At 39.8% G+C, this 22,695-nt stretch overlaps 2 long non-coding RNA genes across 3 annotated transcripts; both read right to left on the bottom strand.

Annotated features, from left to right (window-relative positions):
* Window positions 1-18,376: 18,376 nt before the first annotated feature.
* LOC120650026 lies at window positions 18,377-20,474 on the bottom strand. 2 transcript variants are annotated; one of them, XR_005665443.1, is made up of 4 exons: window positions 20,223-20,474; window positions 19,932-20,137; window positions 19,456-19,669; window positions 18,377-18,842 (listed from the first exon to the last, which is right to left on the bottom strand). It is a non-coding gene; the product is annotated as an uncharacterized LOC120650026 (long non-coding RNA). The 2 variants fall into 2 exon arrangements; XR_005665442.1 differs by having other exon boundaries at window positions 19,932-20,467.
* A 17-nt stretch (window positions 20,475-20,491) lies between these two features.
* On the bottom strand, window positions 20,492-22,165 carry LOC120650027. Its single transcript, XR_005665444.1, has 4 exons — window positions 22,073-22,165; window positions 21,275-21,361; window positions 21,160-21,191; window positions 20,492-20,632 (listed from the first exon to the last, which is right to left on the bottom strand). It is a non-coding gene; the product is annotated as an uncharacterized LOC120650027 (long non-coding RNA).
* Between the last annotated feature and the right edge of the window lie 530 nt (window positions 22,166-22,695).

Below are 22,695 nucleotides of genomic sequence, written 5' to 3'. Positions count from 1 at the left end.
AGCCGCACCCACATGTTGAGCCGAGCGCACGTGCACTGAGCCTCATAGATTGCATCGTACTAGGAGGAGGAGCTGCTTTCTCTGTCTGCCGCTAGATACATGGACTGTCGACGCGCCAACCATCCAAGGAGGGGCTGCACGAAAGGCACTTTGCAGCCCTCCTGCACCAAAATTTTTTCATTGGCCTTGGCTTGGCGCGGCTCTGCTCTGCGGGTCACTGACAACGCGGGGCCGCCTTAGTGGTGATACGGGCGGGAAGTTTCCATTTTCCCACCCAAACCACCGGTGCGCGTGGCGTGGTGGTGGGGAGGGTGGGGGGGGCACGCGACCCCTTCGTGGGCTATCTGCAATGCATGACAGCCATGACGAAGAAGGGGACCCTTCTTGGGGGTCTCTGCGGTGCCGGTGGTGTGATATCCATGACTGCATTGGCCGCAGTTGTGGTGCTCTGCCGTAGGTGGAGGAAGGGAACTGGAGGCTGCCGCCGCCGCCGCGTTTGGGCACTGCAGGTGATCATTGGGGCCTTCATTAAGTGTGTGGAATCGTCCTGCGCGCAACTCGCTGAGGAGGCATTTTTCTGAGTAGGTGTGATCGAGATGGAGTAGTACATTGTCGTCTTGCTAAATAAATCAAACTGCTACTTAATGTCATGGTATTGTATGGATCGAGATTGTAGTAACAAAATGAGTTGGGAGAAGATCATGGGAGGGCTAGCAGGGGCCTTGCCCCCCCCCCCCTAATTTTTTTATATCCTCCAGCGCAATAATAATTTTAAAGTGCAAACGTGCAGTCAAATACATAAGTTCAGAGAGAAAAATAGCTAGCTACCCAGTAGATCTTAGAGTCTTTAGAGTCAGTAATTATTTTTTGTCAATTTGTATGAGATGGATGATCTAAAGAAGCAATTAATTCACTGGAAACGCAAGAAAATTGATTTATTGAGGAATTGAGTGTTAACTGACTATAACTTATCTGCGTTTAGTATCTATCGTTTGTAGGATGCTTACATGCGGACGACCAATCTCATGGTACGGGTGCACTAGTACAACTATTTATTGATTATTCTCTCATGTGAAATCTTCATCTCTATAGGTTTTACTCCTATTATGAGATTTTTATTATCTAAATCCTTAGTAAAGGGTCAAAATGAGGGTTTCTTCCAAAACCGATTCATCAGTAAAATTAAAGAATTTAGCTTCACTTTGCTTTCTCAATTTGTAAAATGATTTTCACTCTCCAATGCTTCGATTGTGTAAAAGATATGAAGATAGAGTCAATACCTCCCAAACGGGTTTTAAATTTGTAAATAAGAAAAAAGTAGCATGCATACAATTAGTTTTATGTAGATTTTTTTATAGTATATATTCTGATTTCTTAGATACCATTACGTTTGTTCGGCCCCCTGAAAGGCCCTTATTTGGTTTTGGTAATTGAGTGATAACTTAGGTGGACTAATAAGTATTTATGTTGAGATACACAGGTAATTAGTCCACACAAAGACACTAGTATGAGCAACATGTGCCATGGAGGAGAAATGGCTAAAGGTTGATGCTATGCTCATATAGTGTGATGAAGGAACTCATTGCATATGAGACATGACATGGAGTCATGTGACCAAAGTGGAGAAGATCAAGACAAGACTTGGCTTGATGGATCGGTTGCAATGGTGAAGAGCAAGTCAAGACTTTGAAGCGAGGGACCGTGTGGCGGTGAAGCTTGAGCTAGACTTGGCACCGATGGATCGAGGCAACGGTGAAGAGCGGGCAAGGTCAAGATCGATACACCAAAGAGGTCATGTGATGATATGGAGTGGATCATATCATTCAAGGAAGATTAAGCCAAGTGTTGACTCATGATGATGATCAAAAGGTTTGATGGAGTTTGGTGCTTGTGTGGCATCAAAGATGAAATGGAATGCGCAAGGCAAAGGTATGACTTGTAAGGCATTTCATTTCACCGATCAAAGGTTGTGTAGAGAAGTACATGACCGGATTTAGGATAGATGACCGTACTATCAAGAGGGGTAAACTTGTTTGCATATCGGTCATCTAGTGCCACTTAAGCGATCTAACATTGCGATGTTGCTAGGATCGAGTGGCGTGGTGAGATCAAGTGAAAATCCTTTGAAAATAATTGTGAAAATGCTAACACACATGCACATGGTGGTGTACACTTGGTGGTGTTGGCACTTTTGCAAAGGAGCAGGTGTTTTAAAAAAAAGCGTCCAGAGAGGTTGTTTCTCTGGATTGAGTTGAAAGGTTGGACTGCGGACGGTCCGGCCCAGGGACGCGGACGGTCCGCAGGTCACTTAACAAATTGACCAGAGACGTGTTGGGTCTCTGGTGGGATTTAAGAGTGAAGGGCGGACGGTCCGCCCCTAGGGTAAGGACGGCCCGCCGGTCAGTTGAGAAAATGACCAGAGACATTTTCGCTTCTGGTGGGTTGCATGATGTGATCGGCGGCAACCTTGGAGCTTGTCTCAACGGGGATTAGCTTGGTGGCAACCAAGTGAACATCGGGATAAAAATCACCGTGTCAACGTGTTCATCTCTTCTCGGTGGTTTGCATTCTCCAAATCACAAGCCTTGTATTTACATTCATATATACCTTGTGCTTGTGTAGTTGCTCTCTAGTGATTAGTTAGTTTGTGTAGCTTGCTAATCATCTTCTTGCTTGTGTAGCTAGAAGTAGAGATCCTAGTGTAACTAGTTAGCTTGTGTAGCTTAATTAGTTGCTCTTACTTAAATTGTGTAGCTAAGCAAGTTGAGCTCTTGGGTTTGGATTGTGTATCCTTGTCCTTGAGCATCTAGTGAGCTTAGGTTTGTCTTTGTGCTTTTGCTCATTAGAATTGTATAGGAGCTCCCCCGGTTTGTGAAGTACTAGTGCTTAGGCTTGTGTGGCTTTGTCACACCCGATTTTAAGGACAAAACCGAATGCATAGCTATATGCATGCCATGATCAAGTTTCATACATATAGAGACATCATAAGTGAATAATCAGTAATAATATCACGAAAAAGAGAAATACAACAAATAAAAGACTATCAGAGTTATACAGCTTATCCTGGAAACGGAGACTCCAAACTTCACAGGCAATCGACTGGGGGTTGCGTACGTCTAGAACTCAGCAACATATTCAGAAATCTTTATACACCTTCTCCTTCTGAGCAGCAGTAAGCAAGGGTGAGTACACTTATGGTTGGTACTCAGCAAGGCCACAAAAAATAACCAGAATGTGATTTATATCCATCTTTAAGTTTATTAATCATGTGAGGGTCCAAGCCGCTCTTGACCGTGAGCATGGCTAACCGGTTATTTTTAACTCTACAGAGGTAGTACACTTTCACCACAATTCACGTAAAAGTTCCGAAGAACTTTGAACCCAACCACGCAATGTGCTAGCTAGGCACAATACCACACTTCCGAGGTGTGATTGCATAGGGACGCTATGAGGCCTTTCCAAAGAATCACTATATGTACGCACTGGTCCCTTTTTCTGCGGTGCCTCAGAAGACGAAGCTTCCTTCACCCGCTCCTCAAAGCACGATAACCCGAAAAATCCACCAATCACCGCCCCAGCACGACATATAGATTATCTAGTTACTTAGCCAAGACCAGAGCCATATAGTATTGTGGTTGTACTGTATTCTTGGGTGGTTCTCCATATTCCAATTAAATCATAGTACTCTTGTAAATAAAGCATAGATAGAAGTATGGTTAGGGTCACTTGCCTTTCTGCAACGAAAAGCTACTCTTACTGCTCTTTAGCTCTTGCTCGCATGGAAAACTTGATCTTTAATCTTCGAACATCGATACTTCTACTCGGAGCAATCAACGAGCAACCATACAAAGCAAACAACAAGTACAACTAAGAACAATACACCAATACAAAAGAAAGGTTTTAAAAAGAGCGTACTAAAGGATAAGGCTCGCTGTTACATTACGAGAGCACAAAAAACACGGAAAACGGAACTAACGTTGAAAAGGTACAGTAACCGAAAGATTTATATTATAACAGAAAAAAACTATAAGTTGGATTTATTTTAATTAAGAAAAACACATGTAAAGGATATTTGAAAGAAATATCCAAATTATAAATAATTCATGTGAATTTATATCAGAAAGATGAAGTTGCACTTAATCAAATTTTATTTATAAAGTTTATGTATAACTTATACCAATTAATTATTTAACTAGCAAATAAAAGATAAGTGAGAGCATCTAAGTGTAAAATTTTATGATACATGGTCTTGAACTAAACAAGTTATATAAAAGATGCATTTAAGTTGATATTTAATCGAATTAACATTAATTAGTGGAAACCGGTATAGAGCTCTAATTTAATTTTAATTAGAAAGACTAGTTTCAAATAGTTATTTATCAAATTAATTCTATATTTATTTTAAAACAAGATCTACGATATAAAAGCACTACTAAACGATAGCTTACGTTTAAACAAAACTAACGCAACAAGAACGAACGAAAACAGACCTAAAACGGTGAGATCGAGGGGAAACCGTTTTACCGCTTACCCAAGGTAGAGATGAATCGTGGTGATGGGAATCGAAATCGGAAGAAACGGCGGCAGCCACGTAGCAGCGCAGGAACAGCAGGGAGGCGGCAGCCTCCTGCAGGCACAGCACAGGGCGGCAGGTGCAGATGCGCTGGAGGCAGCAGCAGGGGGCGCTGCATGCAGAGGCAGAGGACAGGTGGGGGCTGGCGCGGGGGGGGGGGGGTGAGGGGGGTAGTGCCCTACTGCCTGGGCGCCTGGGGGCAGGCGGCGCAGGAGGCAGACCTGCGCGGTACATGGCGCATGCAAGGGGTAGCTGCGCGCAGGGAGCAGAGGCAGCGCCCAAGAGGAGAAAAAGGAGGGGGCCAGGGCCGGCGGCGGCTGCAGATGCAAAAGAAAAGGGGCGCGGTGTTTATATAGAGGTGGAGAGGGGATCTTTGGCTTGCGCGTCAAGAAAAACGGCGGGACTCGGCCTGCGCGGATCGGGCTGCGGAGAAAAAAAGGGCCGGACTGCTGGTTTGGGCCGAAATTTTTTTTTTGCAAAAAGATTCAACAAATTCGATTTGAATTTTAAACCCCACAAACTCAAATTCAAATCAAACCACAAGCAATAGAATAATGCAAAGCTGCATGAATGCAAACAAACAACCTCATTTACATTTAGAAAAACAACCAATTTTTATTTATTCTTACTAAATTCCCTGCGAAGGAACATAAATGTTGCGAAAATTTTAAAATTATGAGAAAATTATTGTTTTATTTTTAATTTTAATCACATCCTGAAATCCAAAAATTTCAGGGTGTGACAGGCTTGGCATTAGAATTGTTAGGAGAGCTCTTACTAGCTTGGCACTCCATTTGCTTTGTGTAGGATCTTTTTGGAGGTGTCTTAGAGTCATAGTTAGAGGGGGAAGTCTTAACTAAGCGAATAGTTTCAATTCCGCATAAATTTCGGTTAGCCGGCGCAATTAGCTTTAGAAAGACTATTCACCCCCCTCTAGTCCGCCATCTCGACCCTACAAGTGGTATCAGAGCCGAGATCTCTCATTTGGGGTCCTTACCGACCCGAGAGGATGGCGACTTATGGGCTAGATATTGAGTGTCCACACATTTTTTTATGGCACACACTTTGCACGGTAGAAAAATTGGATGATATGCAATTTTAAGTTTATTTGCCCTCAAATGTGGTGGATGGTGGATGTAGATTTTTCTCATGTGTTGGTTGAAGAAAATCTAACTCAAACACAAGAGAAATGCCTAGATCTAGACATCCAAGCTACTAATATATTATTTAGATCTTTGTATGATTGCATACTTGGTGAAATCATGGATATGAAAACTGCCCACGAGATTTGGAGTTATCTCAATGAGAAATATGGGGCGGCCTCCGATGATGATGATGATGATGATTTTAAGGCCAATGAGGAAGTGCATGAGGATGGTGAGCACATGCACCACGTGGTGGTTGTGGAAGATCGATCTACCTCATGGTCAAGTGATGATGATGATGATCAATCTACAACAAGCTCACTTGACATGATTGATGATGTTAATTCAAGTGGTGCAAGTGATGATTCTACTCCAATCACACTTGATGATCAAGTTGGTTCATGCATGGATGATATTGCTACCTCAAGCTCATCTTTATCACCACATTGCTTCATGTCACAAGATGACACAAAGATATCAAATTGCAATGTGATTGATTTTAATTCATATGATGAGCTCTTGAGTAGATATGCTAGCATGACCAAATTATTTGAGAAGTGTTAGCCAAAACAATCAAATTAGAAAAAGAAAACTCCTTTCTCAAAGACACATGTGAACAGCAAAAGCATCTACTTTATGTCATAAGTTGTTCACATGAGGAGTTAAAATTGACTCATGAGGAGTTTAGTGTTGCTCATGAGAATTTGGTATTAGACCATGCTTTACTCACTAACAAGCTTTCTAGTAAAAGAATTAAAACTAGTGAGAGCTCATCACATGGGTCAAAGGATCAATTGCAAAATATTGCTAATCCTTGTGATGTAGGCAAGAAGCATGTATCCACCTCATGTGATGATTTATTATCTATGCCATATTCTTTACAATTAGATGTTTGTTCTACTTCTATGTCTTGTGAGACTAAACTCTTGAAGGAGAACAATAAACTTAAAAATGAAGTGAAGTATTTGAGCAACAAGATAGAGAGGTGAACAAAATCAAAAGTCACCCTTGAAAGTATAATAAAAAATCAAAGAAGCTTCGGTGACATGAGTGGCATTGGTTCCAACAAGAGCAAAGTCAAAGGCAATAAATGGGGCAAGAATAAATATAATAGGAAGATAAAGAAGCAAGAAAAAATAAAGCTATCTCATTTCATGTGCTTTCAATGCCATAAGATGGTACATCTTGCAAATAGTTGCCCCAACAAAGAAAAGCTCAAGTTGAAGAAGGAAGAAGAAAAGCTTAAACATGGTAAATGCTTCAAGTGCCGAACTTGGGGTCACCTCACCTCAATGTGCCCAACCAAGCAATTGGTGAAGCAACAAGAACCTCAACCAAAGCCACAAGTTGAGCAAGAGAAGGCACCCCAAGATCAAGTCAAGATCATCCATGAAAATCAAATTGATGACTTGAAGATGAAGAAGAAGAGAACGAGAAGGGGTGGAAAAAGAGCAAGGCATCAAATGCATATCCAAGATGCCAAGATGATGAGCAAGAACAAGATTCAAGAAAAGATGAAGGAAGTTGCTCACATCAAGTGCCATAGTTGTGCAAAATTGGGCCACCTAGCTTCGGGTTGCCCAAACAAGTTTGAGAAGAAGGCTCAAACAAACAATGAGAAGCATCAAATGAGCAAAGAAGAAAAGGCTCAATAAAAGAGAAGATGCTACTTATGTCGGAAAATGGGACACATGGCTAATTCATGTCCCCTAGGTAAGAATTCTAAGCCAATTTTAATTGATGCAAATATTATGCTTAGAAAGGATGGTAATGGTACCTCATTGGTTGCTATTGCAAAATATCCCGCTATTCATACTAAGGCATTGCATAAGTATGTTACTTCTAACTTGAGAGGACCCAACCTAGTTTGGGTACCATCAAAACGTGGATGAATGTGTGTAGGTATCAAAGGCATTGGAGGCTTGATTCAAATAAAATTCATATTTTTTATCTTATGATTGAATCAAGAAATTGAAGCTTTTTGCGTATATACAACCCAATGCCATGACAAACTAATGAAGTCCAAAGTGCTTTCAACATACAAGTGCAATTATCTCGTTGTGGGTGATTCATTGGATATATTTGATGGCTTGCAAATATTTGAGTTGAATCTTGCTTTTGGATGATCATGAGCTATCAAGGTATGATTATGTGTTGATCATTTCAGTTGGGTGTATATGAGTTGATTGAATTGGAAATATACACATGTTGCTTGCTATGAGATGATTAAATGTATTTAATGATTAGCAATCAAATTTTGAGTTAGTTTGAATGGATATGATCATGAGATGACATTTAGAATGTGGTATGAATGGATATATGTCTTGTGATAGTATTCAAACAAGTTAGCATCGAGTTTGATTCATATTTGTTGAAGTATATCTCAATTGCTCAAATCTGTCATTTATTGAAAATATGAGTGAGCTGAGAAGTTAGCCACATTTAGATGATCAAATCTATTTGGATTTTCTTGAAATTTGGTATGCATGATCTACACTTATAGTATAATGGTTGTGCAAAATTTCATGAGAATTGGATAAGAGATACTTCGGTTTTGGAGTGAAACTTGTCAACTATGTACAACAGTTTTCAGCATATAATAGTGTGGAAAGATGTGAAATCTGGTAGCAATCTAGAAGTCCAATGAAGCTCAAATTTTTATGACTGGTGGATGACTTGGTGTTACACATCTCCACCAAATTTCATGACAATTGGATATGTACTTTGGGAGATATGATTTATTCCTTGAAAAGTATAAAATCTGCTATATAAGTGAAAATTATTGGATTGATCAAGAGTCACTTTAATTAAACGGTCCTCAAGTTGGAATCATGATTATAAGTGATTGAGGCACCTATGTTTGGTTTTGAATTGAGCTAGAAGCATGACAACCTATGAGTATAATGCCATTTGATTGAGGTGTATATTTGGAACACATTTAGTACTCAAGATTGATGATCAAGACCAAACCTTTGGATGAAAATCGGTTTTGCAAGTTGAGAAATGAGCTAAGTGTCATTGACTTCACAAATGTGGCTTGAAATCTAGTGCATGTGCTATTTGGCTCTCTTATGCATCTTTTGGTTTGCATTTCTAGCATTTTTAGTGCATTTTTGAGCTACTTTTGATTTTATAATGATCTTGAGTGTTTTATCAAAATTTCTTGATACAACATGTTTTTATTGCTTAATGGATGGTGTTCATGCTGATTTTGCAATTTTTGAAAGTATTTATGAGCTATGATCCTAAATTCAAATTCAACTCGAGGACTTTCACTAGAATTCTGAGCTGTCTGGAAAGTGTAATGCGGACAGTCCGCGGGTAAGAGGCGGACAGTCCGCAAGTGTGAAGAATTTTAGTCAGAGGCTCTGCAGAAACGGTGTTGGCAGCTGAAATGTAAGGCGGACGGTCTTCTCCATATCTGCGGACGGTCCGCATGGGATCGGTTACACCGGAATAGGGGCATCGGCACATTGATTTAACTGCGACATGGCACTGGCAGATGGTCTGCCTAGGTCACGCGGACGGTCCGCGCCTGGCGTCGGTCAATCTGATAAGCATCAGTTACTCCGATGTGCAGTAAGTGGAACAAAAGGTGCCAGCAAGACACTTGTGGACGGTCCGCTAGGGGATCGCGGTCAGTCCGCCACAGCAGATTTCAAGCAGGCCCAGGAAGCCGAAGGTTTTTATGCATGTGTTCCAAGGAAGTGGTTATCTAAAGGACATCAAGGAGATGCTTAGCTGAAGCCATCTAATGGGTTTATCAAGAAAAGAAAGCAACATCCAAATAGAAAGATATTCATGATAATTCAAGTGATATTCAAATGATATTCTCTCAAAAAAGCAAAGATCAAAGATGAAGGAAGCCAACCACAACAAGATAAGTGCACTTGATTATAAGTGGTTCTCATTTCATATGGGTGAAGTATGGAATTCATATTGGTATTTATTGGTCTTCACCAAGCTATTGAATTGGACTTCATATTACTATTGCGGAGTTAAATTGGAATCTAATGACTATCCTCTACTCAACATAGTAAGAATGAGGCGTGAAGAAGTTTGTCATTGGTTCAAACCGAGTTAGATCATTTGGGCAAGTAATCTAGATCAAGTCAAAGAGAAAGAAGCTCATGAAAATAATCTAATTCAAGAATTGGTTATATTTTTCAAATTCATCAAGTGGTCCATCATCATTCCTACAAGTGGTATTATATTCTACACTTGGTACACATGATCATACAAGTGGTATATTCACTCAAGTGGATCTAGTGCAACAATGGTGGTTCCACAAGTGATCCTCAACTTTAAGTGATCAATTCAAATCAAGAAAGCTACCCTCACCAAGAAGAGCTCAAGATTCATGTGGATTGACAAACACTTTGACATAGGGGGAGGAACCCCACTACAAAGTATCAAGGTCAAGGATTCTACTAGTGTCCTACATGTGGCATTTTAAGGTGGTCTTCATGCTTCCACATGTTGTTGTTACAAGTGGTGTCAATTCCAATCAAATTGAAAGTGTCCATCAAAAATGAAGATTCAAGACTCAACCATCTACCCAAGTCCAACTCTTTGTATCAAACCACTAGTGCTTCATATGATTGCCAACAAGGGGTATTCAAGTGGTAACCCTACAAGTACAAGAGGTACAATTTCAAGTGGTAGCCATTGATCTTCACATGATAAATTTCATGTGGTTTTGGCCCTTTTTATGGTCATTGATGACAAAGGGGAGAGGAATGAACAAATATATGAATTATCCTTGGATGACAAAGGGGGAAATGAGATGAGAGTGCGATCATGGACATGGATCAAGAGGAGCAATATTGAGGAAGATCGATATTCTTGGACAAGAGGAGCAATATTGAGGAAGATCGATATTTTTGGACAAGAGGAGCACACAAGTAGGGGGAGCAAGCTCATGAACTTGGTTGTTTGCATTTGATATGTGCACATTCATGTGCTTGCTTGCATTTGCATAAGTTTTAAATTTTATATATGCAATGCTCGTGTGTGATGTATGCTAGTCATAGAATTTGATTGATGATTTCATAACTAGCATGCATAGATTGTAGCTAGACATGTTATTTTTACAAGTGAATCAAGAGCCTTGCTAATAATGTTGATCTCATGGGGTATCTTGAGTTTTTGATGCATGTCTAGTTACTCATTGATGCTAAGGAATGAACTTCAAGGATGCAACTCAAATTGGTATCACGCTTCAAAGGTTTATGCTATATAACTTAGCATCACTTAGTAGTGATAACAATCCCATAAATTTTATATTTATGCATGTGTTTGAGTTTAATACCAAATTTCTTGGGCACACATATAGGGGGAGTTATCACTACCAAGTCGGATTTTTATGGTGCTTATCCAATCTTTCACAAGTGGTCTTAATGGTGAATAAGAAACATAAAATCCAAACCAAGTTAGCTTTTACACGTGTGTGAAGTGCTAGCTTGGAATATGCTTAATTTCCATATCTTTATAGAGTTGTCATCAATTACTAAAAAGGAGGAGATTGAAAGGCCCTTATTTGGTTTTGGTAATTGAGTGACAACTTAGGTGGACTAATAAGTGTTTATGTTGAGATACACAGATGATTAGTCCACACAAATACACTAGTACGAGCAACATGTGCCATGGAGGAGAAATGACTAAAGGTTGATGCTACGCTCATATAGTGTGATGAAGGAACTCATTGCATATGAGACATGACATGGAGTCATGTGACCAAAGTGGAGAAGATCAAGACAAGACTTGGCTTGATGAATCGGTTGCAATGGTGAAGGACAAGTCAAGGCTTTGAAGTGAGGGACCGCGTGGAGGTGAAGCTTGAGCTAGACTTGGCACCGATGGACCGAGGCAACGGTGAAGAGCGGGCAAGGTCAAGATCGATAGACCAAAGAGGTCATGTGATGATATGGAGTGGATCATATCATTCAAGGAAGATCAAGCTAAGTGTTGACTCATGATGATGATCAAAAGACTTGATGGAGTTTGGTGCTTGTGTGGCATCAAAGATGAAATGGAATGCGCAAGGCAAAGGTATAATTTGTAGGGCATTTCATTTCACCCTCAAACTTTAAGTTTGTCCAGAGACGCTGTCTCTCTGAGTGTTCGGAGTGTCTGAACGGCGGACGGTCCGCCAATAGGGCACGGACTGTCCGCGAAAGGCTCTAACAGTCGACTCTGACACATAATCATTACAGATCTAGTCGTTGGGTTTGAATGGCGGACAGTCTGGTTTTTGTGAGGCGGACAGTCCGCGAGTGCTCTGTTTCGACGGGGATTTGAGCTAACGGCTAGTTTGGGGCCTCCCTCTATAAATAGAAGGTGTGGCCGGCCATTTGAGGTAGCTGAGCACCTTGGGGACTTGGTGTCCTTGTGTGAGAGTGCTTGAGAGCTCTCTACTCACTCTAACTTGATAGTGTGACACCCCGGCCCAGGGCTTAATAGGATTAATAGGATACTCATACCAACAAGTTGCAACTTTTTTTTTCGGAAGCCGGTTTCCAAAGAACTCCGAGGTTCAGCTTGCTTGGCCCGGAGCAATTTGGGGATGGGTGACCGACCGGGAAGTTATTCCCGGGTGCGCACGAGTGAGGACAAAGTGTGCAGAAAAGATATGTGTTGGTCTGTGAGGGCAGTCTATGTCCTAGAAAGCTGTCAGATGTAAGCGGGCCCGGCCTCGGGGAGGCGGGACGTTACAGATAGTAATCATCCGATCGAGTGAGAGAGCGATTCTAGTGCGATTGCTTTGAGAGATTGCATTGAGTGGCACTAGGTGATCCTGTTGCAAGCCGTTGTGCTTGTTACTCTTGGAGGTTGCCACCTCCTAGACGGCTTGGTGGCAAGAGGCTCCGTTGAAGCCCGCAAGAAGATTGTGCGGTGCTTCGGAGAAGAGATTGTGAGGGGTATTGTGCTCACCCCGCGGGAGCCGTGAAGAGCAACTCTAGTTGAGCGAGACGTGAACAGCAACAAGTGGTCCGGCCGGATCATGTGATAGAGCTCGGTGTGAGCAATCCACGTGGGAGAGTGTGACTTGAGAGTCACCACTAGCAAGAGGATCGGCGGCAACCTTGGAGTTTGTCTCAACGGGGATTAGCTTGGTGGCAACTAAGTGAACCTCGGGATAAAAATCACCGTGTTAATGTGTTCATCTCTTCTCAGTGGTTTGCATTCTCCAAATCACAAGTCTTGTATTTATATTCATATATACCTTGTGCTTGTGTAGTTGCTCTCTAGTGATTAGTTAGCTTGTGTAGCTTGCTAATCATCTTCTTGCTTGTGTAGCTAGAAGTAGATATCCTAGTGTAACTAGTTAGTTTGTGTAGCTTAATTAGTTGCTCTTGCTTAGATTGTGTAGCTAAGCAAGTTGAACTCTTGGGTTTGGATTGTGTATCTTTATCCTTGAGCATCTAGTGAGTTTAGGTTTGGCTTTGTGCTTTTGCTCATTAGAATTGTGTATGAGCTCCCCCGGTTTGTGAAGTACTAGTACTTAGCCTTGTGTGGCTTGGCATTAGAATTGTTAGGAGAGCTCTTGCTAGTTTGGCACTCTATTTATTTTGTGTAGGATCTTTTTGGAGGTGCCTTAGAGTCATAGTTAGAGGGGTAAAGTCTTGGCTAAGCGAATAGTTTTAATTCCGCATAAGTTTCGATTAGCCGGCGCAATTAGCCTTAGAAAGAAATATTCACCTCTCCTCTAGTCCGCCATCTCGACCCTACACCCCCTCATAAAAATTTTCTGGCTCCGTCACAGGAGAAGATGAAGTGTCGTCTTGCTAAGTAATCAACCTACTACTTAAGGTTGTGGTATTGTATTATCCGAGGTTGTAGTAAAAAAATGATTTGGGAGAAGATTCGGAAAATGGCTGGCTCTTGATAATTCCATTTCTGAGCATCTCATTGCAAACCGCACCTCGTCGCTACACCGACCGCCTCCGCCGCCGCGCCTGCCACCGTCGCTGCACCAAATTTTTTTTCCCGGCTGAGTATGGGCGATCCTTGACCTTTTGGAAGGTATGAGACTTTTGCACTCCGCTTATATATAGTATGAAATTTGTCGACCTGCTCATATGCCTTTGTAGTGTGGAGGCACCGAGAGACGTGCATAGTAATGCAGCAAATTAAACTAACCAAGTGAGTAACATGTGCTTGGTCTTCATGGACATAATGTTTACTACATACAAATATTGGGTTCTTTACCCAATGTTATCTCTAGATCGCAGGAAAAAAATATCCGGTTGACCTCTGTTTAATCTTTTGGGATTTGATCAAATTAAAATTGCAGTTGACCTTCAGTCATCTCGTTTGGATTGTTTGGTCAGGGTGATTTCTGAAACATCAACTAGAGAAAAGAAAAACTAAAGAAACTGGACATGTAAAAAGTTGCTCGAGAACAAATATAGTATGTTCTAATGCAAATAGCAACGACTGGTCATTATTCGTTGTTGCCTTAACTCTGACAGGTGGAATGTGGAACTCAAAAAGAAAGAGATAAAAAAGTTGAATTTGTTTCCCAAATATTGCCAGTTCTGGTGGTACATTAAGCTTCCCGAATTACTTTTTTACTTTCATGGACAATAATTTTTGGGGACCCTGAATTTGCACTGGTCCAAATAAATAATAATTACTATACTCAAAAGCGAGCTCCTTTTCCCCTTGCAAGCAACAATGATGTCTGATTCACCCACAGGGCACAGTTGCAGGCGCATGTGAACCTAATTGCCCCCCTCCCAGTTGTCCTCTTTTTTTTTGTTGATGTGATAGTACACAGGCCAAACTTTTGAATAGCGGGACACAGAAGCAAAAAAATTAGTTCAAATGACACCAATAATACGAACGCAATCAAAGTTTTTGAAAATGGCTCGCATGCCGGCACACATCTAACGATCTGCATGCTTAACCTTCCCCCCTCAAGGGTGGGCACATGCTGCCTTGGTTGATTGAGTACTTTTGTTAACAATCGGTATTATCAGTAGTGAACATGGCTTGGTCACGAATGTCAACATCCACGTGTTGCATGTCTGGGCGGGTGTGCATGCATCGCCTGGTGCACCGGATGCTTTTCAATGCTTGTACAACTTCCTCAACTTTATACTTACACAGTTAACCTCGTTGGCGGATTCATCCGTATTGCCTGCTGCTAACAGTGTTTTGAAGGTGTACAGAACAGAATTATAAGAAAGTCAAGATTAAAATCACCGAGCATATTGTACTGCATAAATTCTTCAGTAGAGGGGAATACGGACATTAGTTGCAGAGGTTTTAGTTTCTTGGGGCAATTAGAATGTTCTGGAACTTTGGATGGCACTCGGTGCATGCCATAGCAGCATGTTTTAGGTAAAGAACAATGATTTGAAATGGTTCCTTCATAAAAGATTAAATTTAGGAAAACGAACCTGGTAGTTATGAAACAAATAATCTGGTGGAGATATGTAACCCACACGGAAGTTTTCATATCCTATATTTTCTCCCTTTTCTCTGTTTTGCATTTCTTAATCCCAAACATACCGTAAGATTTTTTTTAGAACCAATAATTGTCACTGTGCCACTGTGACTCCATAATTTCTCTAAAAATGCATCTCTACTAATCACCTCTGGAATGTCTTTTGCATAAGCAGCTTCATACCTCAAATTGAGTTTTTATTAATGTCCATGCTACCAGAACCATAAACATAATTGTTGGATTCACTCAATTTACCCCATAAACTATAACTTACTCAATTTACCCCCCTAAACTATGCCATTTAGTTCATTTTACCTCATAATAGACATTTCAAAAAATTTACCCCATAATACAATTTGTCTTTTGGTTGCTCTATACACAAGTTGAATTTTTGTTTCAAATTTTGCAGGGTAGTAGTGAACATCACAATACATTTAAAAAAATCTTATAATTTTTCATCATTGTTTTTCATACAATATTGAACTCCAATTATTAATTTACTATTAAATATCCTAACCTATCAAACTAATGATAAAAAATTATGATGTATTTTTTCTAACATGTTTTCTGATGTATACAAGTACCCCAAATGCCGGTTCAAATTTCAGTAGACCAGTTCCATGTTCTTTATAACAATAAGACTGTACAGGGCTCTTTGAAGTTAAGGATTCTGAAACTAAATCTGATGCTGCACACTTGATCATCTGCCATCCCATGTAAATGCCTACCCTTACAGATCTGTAATCTCCCCATCCAACAGTAGTAGTTCCAAGAGATTAGTTCTGCAATTACCTCTGATTCATCCAATAACACAAGTAATGTCTCCACAGCGCAAGGCCATTCAGGCTAGAGTTCCTACCTAGTACCTGAATCGATCCCAGAACCCCATTTGAGTTTGTACGCTAACCAATTTCTTCGCTTCTGCAGGCTGCAGAAAAATTGTGATCAAACAAATACAAAACCAAGATTTGTTTAACTGGATGAAAGGTAGGATCTATCAGCTTACAAATGCTGGAAAAAAGAAAAGCAACACTAACCTGACGAGCCATGGCAATGAGCCAATGAGTTTAGCTTCTCCACATGCGGATGCCATTCGGACTCCGGCTGGGCTGCCACGGCGGCAGGTCTCGTGGTACAATGGGCCTGGGCCCTCCGACATGGGCCGGCCCATGGCGCCGCCGCCGAGCTACCCGCGCCTGCCTGACCGCCCTGACGAGTGACCGGATGCCATGACTCTCGAACTACCTGCGTTGGGTCAGTTTCTGGCCAGCTTTACATGGAAACAAACATATTGTGTACTGGTAATTTAATTAGCTGTAATCTTCTATTGGCTTTGTTATCACTGCAGAGTGTAGACACAAATTGCAAAGTGAATCTGAGTGTTTAATTTTTGGATGTGAAAAAGTATAGTCGTCATTTCTCGTCGGCAGGGGAATGCATATCTTATTAATTAGAGCAGAAAAATGATTTCGTAAGCTCTCTCATGAGGCAAGAAATATCAGCACCTAGAACTGTACCAAACATCAAAAAGGCCTGAAGAGCAGAAACCTGAAGTTATGAGGTTTCAGCATGTCAATCTAATATTGTTGGATAATCACTGGCTATTAAACTCAATGGTAAATAACATGGGTTTGATTTTTCATGGTAACAAGGTAAGGTGGCATCATTCCTATTTTACCCGTACGTAATGGATAGGTTTGTTGACAATATGATAATGTGATATGCAAATTAGGGTTTAGAAATGAATACCTAGTATGACCCTGATGTTGTATTTTTTAATGTTCGAGTATTATATATTTATTTTTTATCATGAAGCAGTCGGGGACTAAGTGTGTTTATGTACTTTCGGTTTGTGATTTAGAATAAGCACTATCTAGCTAGTTATAAGTTTTGGAATGAAGATATGCTTACAAGAGTAAGCACATATCTGCTGTTATAGTTCAAACGTCAATGTGTTTGTAGTATATCAAAATTAGAAGACATGAAGTTAATATGAATTTAATTCTTAAAGCAATATATGGAAATTAAAAGTTAAAAATATTTTAAAGGAGCTGGCTTCAAAATATACATTCTTTAATGTCACAATGAGAACTCTCTTTCTTACTCAACGCAGTTTGGAACAATATGTCATTATGAATAACTTAAACCATCAGTACAATAAGAAATTTTATTGTACTACTGTAGCATAGGAGATTTAGGTCTCAACATTTCAAAGGAAGGCAAATTTTGTTTTATAAGCTGAATACAACAGTTGCATGCCTGCGTCTGAAGTTCTGAACAGCAATCTTTGACAGTGTTGGATAGTGGAATTCAGAGGAATAATGTATATGCAATTTCCTTGTAACAAATCGAAGGAGGAACAAATTATCTATGGAGATGGAGGGTTGAAGACTTTAAGCACACTGTTTGTACTTGTCGGTTCAAGCATTTGGGGTAGTGACGCAGCAGACATTAGCGTGATTGAGGTAGCCATGCACATCCACTCGCGGTGCCGGCGTATGTACTTATACGAGTACTTTGCGCGCGCCTTGGCGCGCCCTCGTGTTGTTTTTTATGAGGTAAGCGAAGTTTAATAGCTTTTGCGTGTAATTAGTGTGTGTATAAGAAATGGATGCTGGATTTAGTTGTCGCCGGCGACTTTGGCGTAGCACTTAATGACCAATTGGGACCTCTTCTGGAAGAAACGGCGGAAGCCAGAAAATATGGAAGAAGAAAGAGAGGTAAAAGGTTAGTCACTCGAGATGATATATTTAGTATTAGTTTGTAATCAGGTACGAAGATCATTCCTAGAATATTGAAGGGTACGGAACAAAGATACGAACATAGGTCCAAAGAATAAAAATAGATGGGGAAAGGATCGACCAAAACAAAACATTTGCGAAGAGGAGTTGGCGAAAAGTACTCTGACAAGGAAATGTATCTAACAAAAATTGAAATGCAAAAGATAACAAATCTAGATGATGTTAGGTTACACGCACAACAATTCGATCTGTATCGCGCAAGACCATTGATCTGTGGAAAAATTACCAGGAAGCAGATAAGGAATTCAGATTGAATGTTACGAATCTATTGTTGTAGGAATGTTAAATTTTAGTTAAAAGTTACCACCAATAAGCATTTGCTGCTACTGCTATTGGTTGAAGAAACATACGGTATTTCAGAAGCAAGCATGATAGAGGTCACAACGTATAGGAGAAACATAAATAAAATGCAGGGAAACCTTATATTGATGGAATTTCTCTGAAACCTTATAATGATTAGATGAGGAACTTAATGCTACAGCGTCCACTGCCAGATTATTTTTTCAAGAGAAGTGGTCAATTGCTTAAGGCATGACATATATTGTACATCAAAGGATTAGGATAAGATGGTAGAAGCTCGAAATGTTCTGAATACACTACCACACACAATGAAACTTGAGAAAGAAGTGAACTCTAACAATACCTTCAGTGTTGATGGCCACAGCTACAATCTTACAAAGACATATTAGAAATTCATAGTTCTTGCTGTTCTTTGATTCTTCATGGCAAGGTTGTTTTATGCACTGATAAGTTGGTTCCCTACCTGACTGTCAAAATATGTCAGGTACTTAGTGTCCTGATAAATAAGATGCATGACGATATAGGTCATTGAAGTACTCCATCTGACCTTGAATTCATTGGAAAATAGTCTGCACAGAAATGGCATCAAGGTATTTCACTTTCGTAATACTTCTTAAATGTTTATTCTAAATCAAATAGTCCAGTCAAGCGGGAATTGAAACTAAGGCACTAATGAGATGTTTTGTATTTGAAGCTTCAAGGTCAGTGAAAGGAATCCCTGTTGGGATTGCAAAATAAGAAAAACAAATTGGGAAGTGAGTGGTTAATAATTCTGTTAGCTTCAGTATGAAAGAAAAAAGGACTAACTGCCAAGCAGTGATATGGTCTCCATGTATGAAAGAATTCAAGATAGTTATAATCTTTGTAAAAAGTATGTATAACTTGCATCCATATTACATTGATTTGGATTCTAAGCTATAGGCAATGATGTAGCATGCAGAAAGTAGCAAAGAGCATATCAAAAAAATTATAAGGGTTAAGGATCCTATGTTGACATTTAGCTTCAGGTAGCATGAACTCACATCGTCCCTTTCATAATTTGGTCAAGCGGAACCAATGGGTACCGTGGCTCTTGCTGAATCTCAAAATTCTAAATAAACATAAAACAATTCACCTTTGAGATGCATGAGGCTACAGCCTGAAGGTCTAAAACAAGCAAGGCATGATTGAAATGAGACTCACCCAAGGTCTGCTCGTTTATTTGTGATGCTTTAGAATTCACTCGATTGACAAAAAATTCTTCTTCCGTCTTAAGCCAGTGATCTCAAATTAAAAAAACTATAGGGCGAAGACCCTTGTGTTCTTGTTCCGGGAAGGCAGAAGCTGAACCAGAGGGCATTTTTTTTGTAGCTAAAGTGTATATGTGCAGTAAAACTAATATCAATTTCAATATGCCCTGCCAAGTATTAAGTAAACAAATTTCATTAGTAAATCAAATTAAACGCCAGGACAAACACCATGGCATTCACGGTCACATTAAAATTAATTGTAATGACTTCGGTCTGTAAATGCTGTTTATGCATGAATTAATCTACAATCTAGAACATTAAGCAACCCCAGTAGGCATCTTTAATTTACAATGTCTATCCGCTACTGCTTAGGGAAACATATACTGAAAGGTAAATTAAGAATAGGTTGCGGTAGAAGTAGTAACATACCAAACAGGTGGTAGTTGTTCTGGAAGAGATCAGCAATTCGAGAAGACTTCTTCCTAAGTAAATAATTTGTACGAATATCCTCCAGGGGAAAAAGGGTGGCAAGACACAAAGTGAATAAATAAGCCACAAAGATATATAAATCCTCATATTGCCCTTGCATAGCTCAAAATCAAACTACAGGTACAATCAAAGAACTCAAATGTGCTCTGATTAAAGAATGAAAAGAAGAAAGGCATGGGTTAGACCTGAACAAAAATAATTTTGGGAAGAACGGTGTTGGGAAGAACAAACATCGATGCGCATGACCTTCTCAATTTGCTATACTGGCTCATGGGTTAGAGGAAGAACCAATGTCCGGCACACAACCAATCCATAATCAAGCTTCTGTAAAATTCCAAAATAGAACATAGCTATTTTCTTTATTCTAGACTGAGCTTGCTGACTCACATCGAGCTGATGGATTCTCAAAAGGTGCAGATGAAGTAAAAAAATGTATATAGAGCAGAGCGGAACTGTAACCATTGAAGGAACATAAAAAAGTATAGATTTTTTGGCATACCACAGGCATAGATGCCTCTCAGTAGGTTCTCTAGGAGCCCCATGTTATCAAAATGTTAACATTTTTTTCCAGACTGAGTAAAGAAGTTTTCAGTTCTGGTCAAAAAGTTGACAATTGTAAATGACGAGGAAAAGTTGCAAGTCTGTATCAAAACACTTTGTTAGCATGAAAGAAAAAGTTGGAATATGGATATAACGATGAACCATTCATATTTTAGCAAGTATTGTGCCTCTTGCTGAATTTAAAAATCCTAAATAAACACAAAATGATTCACCTCTAAGATGCATCGAGGTACATCCTGAAGTGCTAAAGCAAGAAGGCATGACTCAAATGAGACGCACCGTAAGGACTGCTCATTTATGTGTGATGCTATAGAATTTATTGGATTGATCAAAACTTTTGTTCCATCTTGAGAAAGTGATTTCAAATAAAGGAAACTATAGGACGAAATCCCTTGTAATTTAGCTGTTTCAAATTCTTTCCGTGAATAGTACTTTGTGGTTTGAGATCAAAAGTTTTTCAGTGCAGGTGCATTACACCAAGCTACATGCATAGTGTTGATACAAAATATCCCAATTGCCGAGAGATGCTGCAATAGAAGGGAGTTCCAGATCTTGAATTGCATTGGTATAAGGAAGTTGAAGAGTTAATTGCAATAGATGCTCGTACCTTGTAATTCTTGGATTTGGGTCTGTCACGTCCTGCAATTGCATTAATAGAGCAAATAGAGATGATGGGAAAAGGAAATTGAATTTTGGTTGAATCACATGATGATTACATTTACCTTTATTTCCTTAGCTCTGCTGGCTTCAGCGCATGTTGTTCTGTGCCGCCAATAGCAGAAGGATCAACTATCAAGCAACGATATGTTCTGCATGTAAGGAAGAACTAAAGATAGTTATAGTCTTGTAAAAAGCATGTGCACCTAACATCCAAATTACATTGGGTTGGATTATAGGTGATAGGCAATGATGTAGCATGCAAAGTAGCAAAGAGTATCTCAAAAAAAAAAAGAGGGTTGAGATTCCTATTTCCATATACAAATATACTATCACGTTGCATTTTTGCATACATATACATAGACAAGAGTAAAGTGTCATAATGCAAGTATAAACTTAGAAAACAAAATTACAGATGAAAGTAAAGGGCCCCCAATGGCTTGACCAACAACCAGAGGAAGCAAAATCGTTACGTATCAAAAATGGAAGAACTGCAAGTGCAAAATCACTTGCAGGTTTTAATTTTCTTTCAGTTCAAATCAAATAGTTCACAAGAGTGTAAATAGAGTAGTGCGCATCTTTCAGACAATAATGATCTAATCATGCTGCGAGAATTTGCCTGTTTGCATCTGAGTTAGCCAACACTGTAACTAAAAGAAAACCCCCTTTAGACTTATCTGGAAGTCATGGCCTGCTAATGAAGTTGCAAATTACACAATGAAAACCTTTGCAATGCAGAAGAGAACCACTAACTACATTAGCAAATTTCATAAATGAGCCTAGGGATTTGAACTTATTCTAAAAGCCCTAGTTAAATTTGAAATGGTAGTACCAGGCCCAAGTCCAGAGATATGGACTCTTACATTGATTGAGTATGCAGTTCCCAGAACAAAGCTTATGAAAAGAGCCCAAAACAGAGGTTGTGATCCAACAGCCTATCCAAGGCCACAGGTCTGTAATATAAATTGCACATGCTGTCAGCCTGATAGACTATAACCGATGAAATTCAGAATAATAATTATTTAATAAAGGTCCTGATCGATATTACCAGAAATCTACAAACCCATTAGCATAAATGATCACATCTTATAGTTTTATATAAGTTACTAAATGGAGATCCTGGAACTACAGTTTTACGATACATATTCGTAATTCATTAGAAGTCGAAGTTTGCTCAATCTCACTAGCTGAGACTGAGCACCAATAATCAAAAGACTAATACTCAAGACTTTAACAAGAATACCCCAAAGGGGATATCACTTAGTTTGGGACACCACTTTTAGATATTTCAGGTTTAGGATCTATCTAACCTGCAAAAGGATAGTGAAAATAAAACATGACTGAAGTTCCAATTTCTTCCATACTGAAAGAGCATAGTTATCATAGCAGCAAAGACCGATACTATTGCAACCCCAGTTGCAGAGGTATATTCCCCAGATGTCATTGGAAGAGTTGGCTTGTTAGCCTAGGCTGTCAAAAAAAAATC

This window comes from Panicum virgatum, chromosome 9K (assembly GCF_016808335.1).
Source record: "Panicum virgatum strain AP13 chromosome 9K, P.virgatum_v5, whole genome shotgun sequence".
In the NCBI taxonomy this organism is placed as follows: domain Eukaryota; kingdom Viridiplantae; phylum Streptophyta; class Magnoliopsida; order Poales; family Poaceae; genus Panicum; species Panicum virgatum.
This window is presented reverse-complemented; position numbering and strand designations above follow the sequence as displayed.